The sequence below is a fragment of the Rhinatrema bivittatum genome, chromosome 7 (genome assembly GCF_901001135.1).
Source record: "Rhinatrema bivittatum chromosome 7, aRhiBiv1.1, whole genome shotgun sequence".
In the NCBI taxonomy this organism is placed as follows: Eukaryota; Metazoa; Chordata; class Amphibia; order Gymnophiona; family Rhinatrematidae; genus Rhinatrema; species Rhinatrema bivittatum.
Genome location: NC_042621.1, coordinates 242,276,420 through 242,293,876, shown reverse-complemented (window position 1 = coordinate 242,293,876; position 17,457 = coordinate 242,276,420).

The window sequence follows — 17,457 nt, the reverse complement described above, 5'->3', positions numbered from 1 at the left end:
AAATGGCGGCGGCCATAGACCAACACGATTCGACTGCAGGAGGTCGTTCCGGACCCCCGCTGGACTTTTGGCAAGTCTGCCAAAAGTCCAGCGGGGGTCCAGAACGATTTCCTGCCGCGAATCGTTTTCCGTACGGAAAACGATTCGCAGCAGGAGATCGCTCCTGGACCCCCGCTGGACCCCCAGGGACTTTTGGCCAGCTTGCGGGGGGCCTCCTGACCCCCACAAGACTTGCCAAAAGTCCAGCGGGGGTCCGGAACGACCTCCTGCAGTCAAATCGTGTTGGTCTATGGCTGCCACCATTTTGCACTGCCATTTTGCAAAATGGCGGCGCAGAATGGCGCCGGCTGAAGACAACACGATTCAATTGCAGGAGGCCATTCCGGACCACCACTGGACCCCCAGGTAATTTAAGGCATTTGGGGGGGGGATTTAATTTAAAGGGTTGGGGGTGGGTTTTAGGGTGTTTTAGTGTGCTGGTTTTCCTGCCCTCCCCCTTCCCCCGATTTACGATTTTTTGACGATAAACCGGGGGAATTGGTATTGTATCGTGGCCCTAATGATTTTTGACGATTTAAAATATATCGGACGATATTTTAAATCGTCAAAAAACGATTCACATCCCTAATTTTTCTGGTCTTCGTAAAACCTGAAATTTAACAACTGCCTTGAACCAGGTGCTACATTTATACTGGGTCCACTGTGGCCCCACATATCCAAACTATCTAGCTTTTTCACTTAAAGCATGTTAACATGAGACGGAGGAGGTCTTCTCCCCCCAATCTTCCAAATCAAAAGGTTCACCTATTGAGCTCCATTAGGCATCATTCCTCTAGCATAATAGGAAAGTCCTCTGAAAAAGAAATTCCTCTGCCTCTAAGAGGTATCTTACTTCACTCAAAAGCCTTTTCCCAAGAAGCCCCCTCCTTACACAGCAGGTCCTCCAGCTACCTCTACAGAAACAGGTCCACCAAACTGGAGGGAACAGGATGTTCACAGGCAGGAAGGACATCAAAGCTCTCCTGCCTGCACTATAGTCACTAATGAATGATACCACTAGGAGACATTTTACCATTTTTTGGTAAAGTACATCATTCATCTAGGGATGTACATTCATTTGAAACAAACTGCAAAATGTAAATAATGAGGCCATTTTTGGTTCGTTCTAAATGGAATGAACTGAAAATATCCTCCTATGAAAATACCTAAATATTTTATATCATTTTCATATTCATGGCATTTAAAACAAATGGACTTCCAACAGTCCTGGAAACTCCCTTTTGCCCAGCAAATCGTGAGACTGGGGCCTGGATCTACCAAGCTGGGCCTCTGTGGATTCCTCTGATCCTTACTCTTGCCAGAAATAATTAATCCAGCCTTCAGAGGCCTATCAGGTACTCTCCCTTCTCTGTTTAAATGTGCTAGGGCCAGAGAGTTCCCATCCCAGCCCCAGCTTACTCCCTTTCCAAGTCCAGGAGCAATCCTGACTCACTTCCTTCTCAGGTCCCGGTCTTTTAAAAATAATGCTGTCCATCTGTAAGATGCACCGGTGAATTATGATGACATCAGAGTGAGCCAAAATTCTTAACCGCTGCCTCAGTAAGGAGTCAGCTGATCCCAGCACATTCCACATCTGCTCATCCAGTGGACTTGTATGCCTTTTACTGCCTGATTTATTCGACTGCTGCAAAGCCTAAAATCATCCATTTGTCTACCCAAAAAAACACAACAGAGTTCCATCATTCATATTATCCTTTGCTTGTAAGAAAATCCAGTCATTAGCAAAGTGAAATATTTGGGACAGTTTACTTGCCCTGAATGTAAGACTGAAATGCAACTAACCTCCATCACCTGATCTGCTGTATGTCTGCACTAGGAAGCACAGACCATGCTCTGAAAGTTGCCATGCCAGATTTATAGGAATGAGTCTTGAAGGAACTGAAGTTGAGGTCTATCTCAGTAAGGGGTCAATTTTAAAAGGAACGCTGATTTTATAGCATGGGCACGTCGGCACGCGCATGTTATAAAATACGGGTCCCGCACACATGCATGTCAGATTTTCATGTCCATGCATGCATATGCGGGTGGGTGGCCTGCTCCACACTCGGGAGGGGGGGGGGGGGTATTAGAAAAATACACATGGCAACGCAATCGAGCCTCCCACAGTTCCCTCCCAGTCCAGTCCAATTAAGGATCAGACTAGGAGGGAATTTTCCTATCCCTAACCCTACCCTTCCATCCTCTTCCCCTCTCCTCTCCTCCCTGACCCATAACCTAACCCTACCTGTCTCTAATTTTATTATTTTAATACTTACTACTCCCCAGGAGCAGAAATAATCTCCCCTAGACAGCAGCTAATGACGCTGTCCAAGCCCACCCCTCCCAGCCCAGCCCATGCCCCCAGCCCGCCCCTTTTGCAGGGCCTGGCACTTTGGCACATAACGAGGGTTACGCACGTGGCTGGGCCTGTTCTAAAATACACGTGGCCAGGCATAACCCCTGTTTTTTACGTATGTGGCGCTTTTAACATCGGGCCGTAAGAGAATACTTAAAATGATAAAGTGATTAATGGGGAATGGTCCCACTGTAAAGAAATATTTCCTTAGATTACTCCTGATTCTACCCCCTTTCAGAGCTTCCTTTCCATTAAAAGAGGCCCATCTCCTGCATATTGATGCCTTGGAGGTCTTTAAAAATATCCGTCATTTCTCCCCTATCCTGCCTTTCCTCTAGGATATACAAGTCTGTCCCCATATTCTTTATAAAAATGACCATTGACCATTTTAGTAGCCACCCTCTGGATCAATTCCATCTAGTTTATACCTTTTTGAACATGTGGTCTCCATGTATTGTACACAGTATTCCAAATGAGATCTCAGCAGGGACTTATAAAGGGTCAATATTAGCTCCTTTTCTCAGCTGAAAATTCTTCTCCCTATGCACCCAAGCATCTTTCTGGCTTTTGCAATCATGTCATCCACCTGTTTGGCCACATTAAGATCATCAGATATGATCACTCCCAGGTCTTGCTTTTGTTTCCTGCTTAGAAGACTTTTATCACCTATACTGTACTGTTCCCTTGGGTTTTTGCAGCCCAAATGCATGACTCTGCATTTTTTAGCATTAAATATTAGTTGCCAGATTCTAGATCATTCCTCAAGCTTCACTAGATCCCGCCTCATGTTTTACACATCTTCTTCTACCCTATTTCAGATTTTGATATCATGCACAAAAAGACAAATCTTTCCCGAAATTCCTTCTGCAATATCATTTACAAAAATGTTCACAAGCATAATTTCAAAGACCAATCCCTGCAGCCCATCAAATCTCTACTCCTTTTTGCCAGAAGTGGGATAGGTTCCACTCACAGGTCCATATGGCTGCTCTTTGGCACCCTCTAATGGTTGGTGACTAGGCGACAGCATAGTTCACCTAATGGGACGCACAGGCCCTGAACACGACTATCCCTCTGAATATTTGTCTTTTAGATAACTCTATAATGTGACATACTGTTCCTTTTAAAGTTAAACAATGATAGAAAAGATATTTTATTTATGAGCTACAAACAGAATTGTTTTTTTTCTCTTTATTAAATTTTACAAAGTAATTACATTTATATTTATAAAATAGAGGAAATAACATGCATCAGTATATGAAAACATAACATTCTACCAGAATAAACACATATCTGCATTTATAACCCATAATCAGGGGGAGAAATACAAATTCAATATATGCAACCCATAGTATCTACCTATAGGTATATGCATACAAACATTACAAAAAAAAAAAAATGAAGGTGAGAGGAGTTAATTATCACTTTACTAATTGTCATTCTCAGTTGTCTGAGCTGGGTTCTTATCTAATAAGAACGTCTCTAGATGCAAAGGATCCGAAAATCTAAACTTCTTCCACCAAAAATTTACACAACACAAACAAGGAAATTTTAGAAAAAAAGAAGCTCCCAGAGCCAACGTCTGTTCTTTTAGAGACAAAAAATGTCTCCGATGGGCTTGTGTGGCTCTGGAAACGTTGGGAAAGATTTGAATTTTCTGTCTGCAAAATAGAGCATCTTTATTTTTAAGAAAATTTTGAAATACATTGTCTTTATCTTGCTTACATAAAAAGGAGACAGTGTAGATCTATTGTTAATAATATCTATTGATTCCTCAAGAAAAGTAGATACACCCAAACTAGAGGTTTCAACCACTACTTCATTTTGAGTCTTATCATGTCTCATTAATCTTTTAGGGAAGTAAAATATTTTTGATATCTTAGGTAACATATCTTCCTCATATGATAGTATTTCCTTCAAAAATTTCTTGAACATCTCCCATGGAGATAAAAATTGTGATAAAGGAAAATTTACTAGATACAAGGTCGTTGATCACATCATATTTTCCAAATTTTCAATCTCATTATGTATAACTAAATTATCTTTAATGTGCATGCATTCCAAGTTCTGCAACAATTGTATTTTTGAGGATAATACACCAATATCACTCAAGAGTAGAACATTTTTTTGACTGTCTCAACAACATGTTATAGTACCAAAGAATGTTACTCTTATTGATCTTTGGAGGATGATATCCAAGTTGGATTCAAATGTATCGTTAATAAATGCATCATTGTCTTCAGTAGTTAATAACAATAATAATTTATTGACAATGATGCATTTAACGATACATTTGAATCCAACTTGGATATCATCCTCCAAAGATCAATAAGAGTAACATTCTTTGGTACTATAACATGTTGTTGAGACCTATCTATATCTTCAGATATAGCAGTTTTACCAGACATATTTATTTGACTAGTTATTAAATTTCCAGCCTGTAAGGTATCATTATGCTATGGTGAGCATATACTACTTATAGGTATGATATCAGTTACCTTATTCTCTCCCACCAATGAAGTTACCGGTGGTTGAGGAGGAGAAGATGGACCCCCACCAGGACTTAGGGATGCTAATGAAGTAGCCCCCTCACCATCCTCAATAGGTGAATCAATCACTTTAACCTCGTGGTTGTCCATTGGACCCTGTATAGAACCTAAAATTGGAGAGGATGTTGAACATTTGGCCTTTCTTTTCTTTCCTATTTAGTAGGAGCACTATATTCTCAGTCCACCGGGCTCACCCAGACAAAGCAGGACAAAGCCGCACACCCCTTTGGAGCGCGGCTTAGGCAACGCGCCAGTGGTGGTGGTGCACTGCAGTGCCTCGTGTTTTAAAGGCAGCAGTCGGCTCCCGATGACGTCGTTAGCCAGGCCTCTGAATGTTAATACCAGGAACAACTGGGTCAGGCATCAGGGCAGGTCTCCCAGATCTCGCAGTTTCCCCCAGTCAAAACCAGTCAAAACAGATATAGAACTATAGAAACATAGCAACAGGGCATAAAATATTGGGATATGCAGCCCCAAAATGCTTGGTTTGGTTTGTTTTTTTTCTTTCAGGATTTTTTCTTTTTTTGGATTTGGTTCAATGTCAAACTGAAAATATAGACTAGAAACCCCCTCCCCAAAAAAAGAAAAATGAACCACTTAAAATAAAAGCCTCTGGTGGCCCTGGCTGGGCTATCCCATTTCAAAAAAATGTCCCGGGTCTGCTGCCATGAATAGGCCTGGGTGGGCTTGGCACTGAGGACTAGTCTTGGCAATGAGGCTTAGACGTGATACTGCGGCGCATCTCTGAGGTGTAATCCTGGTGCTAAAGCCTAAGCCTGGCACTGGGGCTTGGCCCTGAAGCCTGGTCCTGGCACTGAAGCCTAGGTCCAACACTGGGGCCTAGCCTGCGTGAGTACCAGGGCTGAAGCCTAGGCCCGGGCAAGGCCTGGCCCTAAGACCTCCTTTTTGCATTGAGGCCTTGACCTGGGTCTCCATGCACCTTATCTATGTCCTGGCAATTGACAAATGATGCCATCTGCCTGGAGCAAGGTGCCAGTGTGAAATCACTTTGGCATCGTCCACTAATGTGGCCAGCATCAATTTGATATACAGCTATATATTACTATGTCTGTACATGATAATGGTGTTTCCATATCAGAGGAAATCGTCAATATGATATCTCTTCAATGCCATTCTCCAGGAGGTCAACATCAGTTTTCAAGTGTCAGAACATGGAGAAGATGGCTGGACCTCAGCACTGGGTCACTGGACTCAGGTTTGGGCCACAATGCCAGAATAGCCACTGGTCCTAGACTTGACTTTGTCCTAGGTGCTGGGGCCCTGCCCGGCCCTAGGCCTCAGCTCCAGGACAAGTCCTGTTCCTGTTGAAAGCCCAGTATTTTTTAAAACTGCAATGAATGCACAAATATCCCAAACCTTTGGGGGTATTTTCATAGGCACATATTTTCAGTTTTTTTCCATTTGGAACAAATTGAAAAAGGTCTCATTCATTGTATTGTTTCATTCATTAAAAATGAATGCAATTCTTAATAAAATAAGAAGTACATTTCTCCTCCACATAAATTTAGATTTTGGCTTAGAAGGAAAGCCTCAGATTTCTTTAGGGTATGGAATGCTATGTTTACAAGTAAGTCAGCAAATCTTAGGTTGGTCTGCTGAATCACAAACAGCTGTTTTCCTCCTCTTCTGGTAATAATGATTCAATAACAAGTTCTGTTTCAGTATCAGTAGCCTCAAGCTGTCCTTCCCAAGTTAAAGTCACTGCGTATAAATGAGACTTGCGCTAGCTGTATGTGGCAGTCCTTTGGCTTTCAGGGCAGAGCTGCCGTGTTTATTGAATACACACTCAGTTATACCCTACAGAAAATAGAACACCTATTAAACTCAGAGTTTGATTTATCAAAGGATTTCCCTGCTATTGTGCCTAACGGAAAAACCTTTGATAAATTACACCTTAGAATGTGTTGTCAGTACCTTTTTAAATGAATTAGCCGACTGTTATTGGATAGCTATTCTAATGTCTAGTGACAGCACCTATACAGAGAACTTATTTGGGCAGATGTGTCAAAGTTCTGTGGCAGTTTTTTTTAGCTCCAGAAATGTAACGAAGTAGATGATGGAAGAAAAACTCCAATTGCAAAGTGATCCAATGTGCTCAGATATTCCACTCTGCAGTGCCAGGGATATATCCCAGATGCCAGCCATGGGACCTTGACCACTTATAGGATATTATTACATATCTAAGCCAACTTTTGCTGTCTTCTTCTTTGGTTCTCCACCATCCTGGGCAAATGAGCATATGAGTTTCTACAACTAATCCAAAACCCATCAAACTCCCCCACCTCCTTTTCCTTCCCATCTCACCTCCAAGCCCTACAACAACCTATGAACCTGCCGAAACCAGTAAGTCTTCTGTCAGAACATCCAACAGTCTAGGTTCCCATGGCCTTGCTGGATGGTACATGATCACCACCAAACTGCCCACACCGATCTGCTGAATTCTGAAGAGTTGTAGCCAACTGATATTAGTCTTGTTTTCTCATAATTTGCAGTTTTGCTAGCTCATGCTTTATTTATCTGCCCCTTGTTTTTTTTAATCTCCTTCCTGGACAATAATGGCCACCCCCAATCTACTGGTATTTAACTGATTGGTTTCTGGTGAGTTGTGTTCTGCTATTACAAAGCTAGCTACCCCATGGCCTACTTTGTTACTAGGTTTGCTTGTGCTTTCAATCCTGTTTCTATCATTGCCTTCTGTATCTGGCCCAAGCATGTCCAGAATCTATTAAAAGTGTTGGCCTTCATCAGCTCCCCTAGTAGAAAATTCCAGGCGTTGTTGTCATCTGCATTGATTCTTACAGTCCTAAACTCATTTCAACACATGGATCCTCTTCCATATTTTACTACAAAGTTTTGTAACAGCCATACATCCATCAAAACTAGCGAGGCTATCTAAAAACATCTGTCCTCCCCACACTAATTGATGTTTTGCTTTTAACCATGGTTTCCCCTTGCAGATTACCTCAGACACTTCAAAGCCTGATGTAATTCTATCACTGCTATGGTGGCTTGGGTTTAATCATGGAAGCCTAATACAGATCTGTTGCTACTGTTAGGGTCTAACCAAACATGAAGAAGTTGTACCTCCACTCTCTGACCACTGACTTGCATTTTCCCCTTTGACACTGATAATCCTGAGCAAACATTCAAGTCCCTTCCTCCCACAAAACTAATAGCACTCATCACATGCAAATGCATGTTGATGAGGTTATTAGCTATTCTCCATCAATCCCAAAAAAAATGTGCACCCGACCCACACCTTTTCACCCTTAGAAATTAACGCCTGCCCAGAGCAGGTTCTAATTTCTGAGCAGCCCAAAAAAATGTACAGAAAGCAGAAAATACTGCTTTTCTGTCTTTCCTCCGACTTAATATTATGGCAATATTAAGTCAGAGAAACAAAAAGGACAGAAAGTAAAAAAAAAAAGTATATTGCATCAGGTTAGGAAAATGGACGCTCATAAAATTGAGTGACCATTTTCTTAATCCACTGACAGCCACTTCTCCAGGGCACCCACTGCTGAGGAGGTACTAGGGGAGCACATTTGTCCCTAGCACCTCCTTGGCAGCGTGACCCCGCATTTAAATATTCTATCGCACTCCCAGGAGAGGTGACTGGGCATGCCTTAGGAAAGCGGGCGCTCAACACTGAGCACCCTTTTTCCAGGCTGCTTTATTAGATTGGCCAGTATGTCAGTCCTCAGCATGTTTAAATTATGTCAAGGTTTTGATTGCCACAACCTCTAGTATCCATCACCCACTCCAAGCATCCACGAGACATACTCTCTAGGCATCCACCACTTTCTTTTCAAAGTAGTATTTTACAGGGATGTGCATTCGTTTGGGATGAATTAGGCAATTTGCCATTTCGGGGAACCCAAATCCCAAAATGGGCTTTTCCTGAAATTTGGGAAAAGTTTGTTTTCGGGTTTGCGCAGGGGGAGGGGAAAATTTATAAAAAAAAGAACCAAACCCATCCCAACCCTTGAAATTTATTTAATTACAACCCCCCACCCTCCTGACCTCCCAAAAAACTTACCAAAATTCCCTGGTGGTCCAGCGGGTGTTCCAGGAGCAATCTCCCCCTCCCAGGCCGTCGGCTGCCACTAATCAAAATGACGCCAATGGCCCTTTGCCCTTACCATGTGACAGGGGCTACCAGTGCCATTGGTCAGCCCCTGTCACATGACAGGAGCAATGGATGGCCCACGCTAATTTTTAAGATGGCGAGGGCCAGAAGTCTCAGAAGTAAGATGGGAGAGTTACAGAGTATAGCAGTGAAGATGACATAGACTTAATTGGCATCTCAGAGACATGGTGGAAGGAGGATAACCAATGAGATAGTGCTATACCAGGGTACAAATTATATTGCAATGATAGAAAGAAGCAATTTGGTGGCGGGATGGAGCTTTATGTCCGGGATGGCATAGATTCCACCAGGATAAAGATCCTGTAAGAGACTAAATGCATAATCAAATCTTTATGGGTAGAAAACCCTTGTGTACTTGGGAAGAGTGTAGCGATAGGAGTATACTACCGTCCATCTGGCCAAAATGATGAGACAGAAAGTGGAATGCTAAGAGAAATTAGGGAAGCTAACCAAATTGGTAGTGCAGTAATAATGGGAGATTTCAATTACCCCAAATTTGACTGGGTAAATGTATCATTAGGACATGCTAGAGAGATAAAGTTCCTGAATGGAATAAAATTCAGTTTTATGGAGCAATTGATTCAGGAACTGACAAGAGAGGGAGCAATTTTAGATCTAATCCTCAGTGGAGCACAGGATCTGATGAGGGAGGTAATGGTGGTGGGGCCGCTTGGCAATAGTGATCATAATATGATCAAATTTGAATTAATGAGAGGAAGTAAATCCATGGCTCTAGCACTAAACTTTCAAAAGGGAAACTTTGAGAAAATGAGGAAAATAGTTAAAAAAAAATACTGAAAGGTGCAGCTGCAAAGGTAAAGAGTATGCAACAGGTGTGGAAATTGTCTAAAAATACCATCTTAGAAGCACAAGCATTAAGAATACCATCTTAGAAGCACAAGCATTAAGAAAGGTGGAAGGAAGGCCAAATGATTGCCAGCATGGTTAAAAAGTGAGGTGAAAGAGGGCTATTTTAGCCAAAAGATCTTCTTTCAAAAATTGGAAGATGGATCCTTCAGAGGAAAATAGGATAAAGCATAAGCATTGGCAAGTTAAATGTAAGACATTGATAAGACAGGCTAAGAGAGAATTTGAAAAGAAGTTGGCTGTAGAGGCAAAAACTCATAATAAAAATTTTTCAAAATATATCCAAAGCAGAAAGCCTGCGAAGGAGTCGGATGGACAGATAGATGATCGAGGGGTTAAAGGGGCACTTAGGAAAGATAAGGCCATCACAGAAAGACTAAACAAATTCTTTGCTTCAGTGTTTACTGAAGAGGATTTTGGGGAGATACCTATCCTAGAGACAGTTTTCAAGGCTGATTCAGCTGAACTGAACTAAATTATGGTGAACCTGAAGATGTAGTAGGCCAGATTGACACTGAAGAGTAGTAAATCACCTGGACCAGACAGTATGCAACTTAGGATTCTGAAAGAAATAAAAAATGAAATTTTAGACCTATTAGTAAAAATTTGTAACCTATCATTAAAATTGTCCATTGTACCTGAAGACTGGAAGGTGGCCAATATAACACCAATATTTAAAAAGGGCTCCAGGGCTGACCCAGGAAACTATAGACTGGTGAGCCTGACTTTAGAGCCAGGAAAAATCACGGAAACTGTTATAAAGAATACTATCAGAGAACATTTAGATAGACATGGTTTAATTGGACACAGCCATCATAGATTTACCCAAGAGAAGTCTTGCCTCACAAATCTCCTACAATTTTTATGAAGGGGTGAATATGTGGACAAAGTTGAGCCAGTAGATGTGGTGTATTTTGATTTTCAGAAGGCGTTTGACAAAGTCTCTCATAGAGGCTTGCAAGAAAACTAAATAAATAGTCATGGGATGGGAGGCGATGTTCTTTTATGGATTGCAAACTGGTTAAAAGATAGGAAACTGATAGGATTAAATGGTCAACTTTATCAGTGGTAAAGGGTAAACAGTGGAGTGTCTCAGGGATCTGTATTAGGACCGGTGCTTTTTAATATATTTATAAATGATCTGGAAAGGAACACGATGAGTGAGATGCTTAAATTTGTGGGTGACACAAATTTAAGCAAAGTAGTTAAATCTCAAGCGGTTTATGATAAAATGCAGGAGGAACTTGTGAGACAGGAAGATTGAGCGTCCAAAAGGTAGATGAAATTTAATGTGCATAAGTGCAAGGTGATGCATATAGGGAAAAATAACCCTTGCTGTGGTTACATGATATTAGGTTCCATATTAGGAGTTACCACCCAGGAAAGAGATCTAGGCATCATCCTGGTTAACACATTGAAATCATCGGCTCAGTGTGCTGTGGCACTCAATAAACCAAACAGAATATTAGGAATTATTAGGAAGGGAATGGCGAATAAAATGGTGGATGCCTCTGTATCACTCCATGGTGAGACCATACCTTGAATACTGTTAGCAATTCTGGTTGCTGCATCTCAAAAAAGATATAGTTGCACTGGAGAAAGTAGAGAGAAGGGTGACCAAAATGATAAAGGGAATGGAACAGCTCTCCTATGAGAAAAAGCTAAAGAGGTTAGGGCTCTTCAGCTTGGAGAAGAGATGGCTGAGGGGGGATATGATAGAGGTCTAGAAAATCATGAAAGGACTTGAATGGGTAAATGTGAACTGGTTATTTACTCTTTTGGATAAACAAGGACTAAGGGGCACTCCATGAAGTTAGCAAATAGCTCATTTAAAACAAATCAAAGAAAATTCATTTTCACTCAACATATAATTAAGCTCTGGAATTCTTTGCCAGAGGATGTGGTTATGGCAGTTAGTGGAGCTGGGTTTAAAAATAGTTTGGATAAGTTCCTAGAGGAGAAGTGCATAAACTGCAATTAATCAATAAGGATTAGTAGCCTGGGATCTACTCATTTAATGTTTGGGTACTTGCCAGGTACTTGCGCAAAATGGCGGCGCAAAATGGCGCCGGCCGTAGACAACACGATTCGACTGCAGGAGGTTGTTCCGGACCCCTGCTGGACTTTTGGCAAGTCTTGTGGGGGTCAGGAGGCCCCCCCAAGCTGGCCAAAAGTCCCTGGGGGTCCAGCAGGGGTCCGGGAGCGATCTCCTGCCACGAATCGTTTTTCCGTACAAAAGATCCTGGGGGTCCAGCGGGGGTCCGGGAGCGATCTCCTACGCTCCTGACCTCGGGGGACAAAAAACAAAATGGCGCCGGCGCTACCTTTGACCTGTCATATGACAAGGCAAAGGTAGCGCCGGCGCCATTTCTACAAGCACCGGAGGTCCGAGAGTAAAAGATCACACCGGGACCCTTCCTCTGGACCCCAGGTAATTTAAGGCATTTTGGGGGGGGTTTCGGGAGGGTGGGGGATTTATTTTAAAGGGTCGGGGTGGGTTTTAGGGTTGTTTTAGTGTGCCGGTTTTCTCGCCCTCCCCCCCACTGGACCCCAGGTAATTTAAGGCATTTGGGGGGGGGGGTTCGGGAGGGTGGGGGATTTATTTTAAAGGGTTGGGGTGGGTTTTAGGGATGTTTTAGTGTGCCGGTTTTCGATTTACACGATTTTCACGATAATTAAAAAACCCAAACGGCGACGATCCAATTCCCTCCCCCTCCCAGCCGAAATCAATCGTTAAGACGATCGATCACACGATTCACATCTCTAGTATTTCACCTTCACCCCCAACAGTTCACTCAGACATCTCCATCAAAAAATTGAGGCAAGTCCATTTTCATTTGTGTGAGTCAATTAGCAGGTGTAAAAGTGTACGAATAAGTTGGATAATGCGTACAAGTATATTTCTCATAAAATAGCAACTACTGCATGTACTTCTAAACCGTGTCCTGGATAACCCCCAGATCACCCCTTATTTTCTGGTTAAATGTATGTCTGAAACAAAAAATGGGGCAGATTTTATAAATCTGCGCACACGCGTACTTTTGTTCGCGCACCAGGCGCGAACAAGAGTATGCGGGATTTTAATAGATACACCCGTAGCCACGCGTATCAATTAAAATCCGGGGTCGGCGCGCACAAGGCTGCCCAAAATCGGCAGCTTGCGCGTGCCGAAATTGGAGCGGCCTCGGAGGAAACTTTCCTTCCACGCCACCCCCCGCACCTTCCCTTCCCTTCCCCTACCTAACCCACCCCCCCGGCCCTATCTAACCCCCCCCCCAATAACTTTGCACGCGCCGGGCCGGCTGCCGCGCTCCATGTTCCGGTCCGGGGGCTGGTCCGGAGGCCGCAGCCACGCCCCCGGGCCGAAACCACGCCCGCAGCGCCGCCCCCGAAACGCCGCGTCATTCGCGACACACCCCCAAAACGGCACATCACTCCTTGCATGCCCCCGACACGCCCTCCGACACGCCCCTCTATGCAAGCCCCGGGACTTATGCGCGTCCCGGGGTTTGCATGCGCCGCCGAGCCTATGCAAAATAGGCTAGGCACGCGCAGGGGGGGTTTGGGGTAGGTTTTTGGGGGGTACGCGCGTATCCCTTTTAAAATCTACCCCAATATGTACAAACATTAGGAATTTTTATAAAATAGCCTATACTTGTATGCATCTTACTTATACACATATATATTATTTTTACTTGGGAAACCCCTTTGAAAATTCACTCCAATATGTGAAAGCTAAAGAAATGAAGTATGACTTTTGTATTAAAAATTATTTACACTCTTAATCGTTATAGGGTTTTCAGGCACCATATAAAAAATTCAATAATATCAAATATATGCTTGATTATTTTAAAGTACTCAGGGGAACTTAGAGAAGCAATGTTTGTCACATTGGGAGCCAGTTCATATTTGTTTTGGCTCAGTTCATATTTGTTTTAGCTTCTAAATTAATACTGACATGGATTGATTATTGTTCCCAGTGAGAGTGAAATTTCTGTGACTATTGAAAATATTGATTCTAGGTGGCAAACCTAAGTCAATGTATATAAGGGCAAAATAATTCAATGTTTCCCACAACCAAATCCATTGTAACTAGTGAAACTATACAAAACCAAGAGTTTGAAAGGCTTTACAGCTTGTATTGTGAAACATGTAACAAAAATGTAATAAACCTGATTTAAGTGTTCCCTAGTCATTGGATCAACAGGTTTTCCTCTTAAGGAAAAAAAATCGTATGGAGTGATGGATATACTAAATAAATATGTGACATTCTATTGATGTGTTTCTCACAGGAAAACTAGCTACATTTGCTAGCAAAAGCCAACTAACTTGCACATTTCACAGACGAGTTGGCTTTTGGAAAGCAGATTTGCAGGAGTAACAGAGCCTTTATCTCCCAGCAGAGTTCTTACTGTTGAAATGGATTAAAATTAGTATTGGAGAGTAAAATTGCTATGTCCCTGTAGATCAGAGTCCCCTGGAATTAATTAATCCTCAGATGTAAATTTCCTGATTGTTTATACAGTTGCCAGAAATAGAGAATTGATTTTTAAGAATATTATGCTCAAGGAAGGAGGTAGAAAAACAAGAAACATCTGTTGTGGACACAGACTATGTAGTATGGGAATGTGGCCACAGTTGCATAGTATTCTCAGTTTTGCAAATAGTGTACCGCGTTGGGGAAGATACTTTCACATGGGTAAATAGCAAGGTATGTATGTAAACAGCTATCTGAAAATTCTCCTCCCACAATATTGATAAATATGGCGTTCCAAGGGTACTTTTAGCCATGCTTAGGCAAGGCATTCCCAGGGATGCATTATGTGAAGGATTAGAAAATAGCACACAAAGGGCCTCATTTTCTAAAGTATCACAGGCCTGCGATACTTTAGGGAATGAGGGGCGGGGGGCCGAAACGGGGGTGCGGGACTGCGCTAGCCGGCAGCGATCGCACCGTCGTGGTGCGATCGCTGCCGGTTTCGCACCCAATAGCGCCACCATAGAAGGTGTAGCTATTGGGCGCGAACTCGGACGTGAAAAGGGCCTTACCTTTTCGTCATCCGCAGCGTCTTCGTGGAGTCAGCCCCGTGACGCTCCGACTCCTCCTCTTCCGGGGCCAACTCCGCCCCCATTTTGGTATCGCACGCGATAAGGGACTTTTCGCGTGCGAAACGTCTCTTTTTGCGTGCGAGCCACTTGGAAAATAAGGCCCAAAGGGGTGAATTTTCAAAGGATTAATGCATGTTAAATGAGCATATAATCTCATAAATCACTTTACTTACATGTACGCTATTTTATAAACATCAAAAATATGGGCCAGATTTTAAAACACCTACACGCGTAAAACCTGGGGTTTTATGTACGTAGGTGGCCTTACCCGTGCTGGGCCAATTTTCAAATGCCTGGCCACATGCATAAACCCCCGGGACGCATATAAGTCCTGGGGTTGCAGAAAGGGGTGGTCTGGGGGGGGGGGCAGGGCAGGGCGGTCTGGGTCAGTTCTAGTGGCACCCGGCACAGCGGCCATTTGCCGCTGTGCTGGGGGATCGTGTGCCGGCAGGGTGCCAGCGCGCGCAACTTGCGCCTGTTCGAAGCAGGCGCAAAAGGTAGGTTAAAGCAATTGGGGGAGTTTAGGATAGGGCTAGGGGGCGGGAAGGTTAGGGGAAGGGGTTGGAAAGTTAGTATAAGGGGTAGGGATGTTCCCTCCCAGGCCGCTCCTAAATTGGAGTGGACTGAGAGGGAACTGCAGAAGGCCGCGGGCGTCGGCGTGCACAGTTTGCACAAATGTGCACCCCCTTGCATGTGCCGACCCCCGATTTTATAATGTGCGTGCACTGGTGCACGCATGTTATAAAATCGCGTGTCCATGTGTGCACGCAAGTTTTTAAAATCTACCCATAAATGTTTATAAAATCGGGCGTACATGTAGGCCGCACGTGCTTCTTTTAAAATCTACCCCAGTGTGTGCTTTTCAGAAACAGCACACACTATTTTCCAAATCAAAAAATGAAAGAAAAACCCCCTTAATGACAAAGAATTTGGGCCTCAAATGACATGACACGAAATGACATGATAATATTTTTTTGGCCAGCACACCCCTAATATTTACTTGAACATATATAAGAATTTTACAATAAAATTTTACAATAAAAACAAAAAATAATTGAGTTATATATTTTTGCCAGTCTTCACCAATTTTTGCATGGATTTTTGTCCAGTAAACTACAATGCAACATACCCAAAAGCTCAACAAATATATTAAATATTACAATATAATAAAATATATAAATAATAAATATTTCTTTTCTAAATTGCCTTTGACAAAGAAATGCTGTTATGTTTTATACTTTGAAAAACACTTAAATCTGAAAGGTACTTGGAAATTAGGATTTTGTAATACACACTCTCCTGATGCTAAATATTTTCCGCAGATATGCCTGTTCTTAATGAAGTATAAAGTAGTAGCATCAGTATCTACACTGCTATATAGTCATAATTCACATACTAAATAGAATTTGTTATATGAATTAGGTGCTTTACGCAGATGCATTTTTGTCCTGTGGAACATTTTCTGAAATTATTAGCCCCTAGATTCATCATTCTGCTATAAATTTATTGTGTAGTATTAGCTGGGTGGGATGTCTGGGTGAACTGTGGGGTTTCAAGCTTATGAACTAGGATGGTCTCGATGATCTGGAGAAGGACTGGGTGAATTGGTAGACTAATTGGTAAACTGATTAATTTAATTTATGTGCACATGTTTTAAAATTGGCCAACTTACATGTGCAAAGCTATGTTTATAGCAGAAAGATGTGTCATGGAAAAAAGTGGCAGGGGCAATAGTGGGCAGTTGGCCGCATTGCGGTGGTCCAGTTTCGCCCACAGTGGTGCAGCCACACCACACACTGGGGTAGATTTTAAAAAGGTGTGCACGCTACCCTTCCCCCGTTCCCTCCCAGGCCGCTCCAAAATCGGAGTGGCCTGAGAGGGAACTTCCCTTCCCCCTGCCGGCACACGATCCTGTGACACAGCGGCAATGGTCGCTCTGTCGGAGCCCTCTGGCCCTGCCCCTGCCCTGCCCCCGCCCCTTTTGTAAAGCCCCGGGACTTACACGTGTCCCGGTGCTTTATGCACACCGCCGGGCCTTTTTAAAATAGGCCTGGCGCGCATAAGGCCGGTTACACACGTAAGCCTTTTAAAATCCGGCCCACAATTGACCCAAAGCGCCACTGGAAAAGGTGTAGTTATTTCCCGTGGTGCTGCTGGCGATAATGTGAAAAACATTATCGCCCGCAGTGCTGCCGGGGGATAACTCCGCCCAAACCCCACCCATACTCCTTCCCTTCCCCTAATTTGAATAATACTGCCGCAATACCAGCACATCGCACAACGAAGAATGACCCTGTAGGTGAGAAAAGTTCCAGAAGCAACAGAAATCCTAGAAAAAGCTTGATTCTTTTTAGACTGTGTTACAT